We start from the raw sequence: 372 nt of genomic DNA on the forward strand, positions 1-372 counted from the left end.
CCACACAGATCATCTAATGCTTTAAGAAGGAATAGAGAAAAAAAAAAAAAAAGTATGACAGTGAAACACGAAGAAACCTGTCCGCAGAATTATCTTAATCGACGCAGAGTGAAATGTCTGAGAAAATGTCTGTAAAGAGATGTTATTAAGTTATTTCGTAACTTGATACTATGTCTGATTGTTTATTGTATCTTTTATCAGTTCTATTCATATCATAATTATTTGTATCGTAATTAGCATCAGCTACTATTATCATTATTATCATACTGCTTGTATAATTGTGTCGTTATAGTGATAATAATGATGACATTGATAGTAACGATGGTATGCTGGTAATAGTGATTAATAAAGGTTAAAGTAAGAAAAACAAAT

This window comes from Penaeus monodon, chromosome 19 (genome assembly GCF_015228065.2).
Source record: "Penaeus monodon isolate SGIC_2016 chromosome 19, NSTDA_Pmon_1, whole genome shotgun sequence".
NCBI classification, from domain to species: Eukaryota; Metazoa; Arthropoda; class Malacostraca; order Decapoda; family Penaeidae; genus Penaeus; species Penaeus monodon.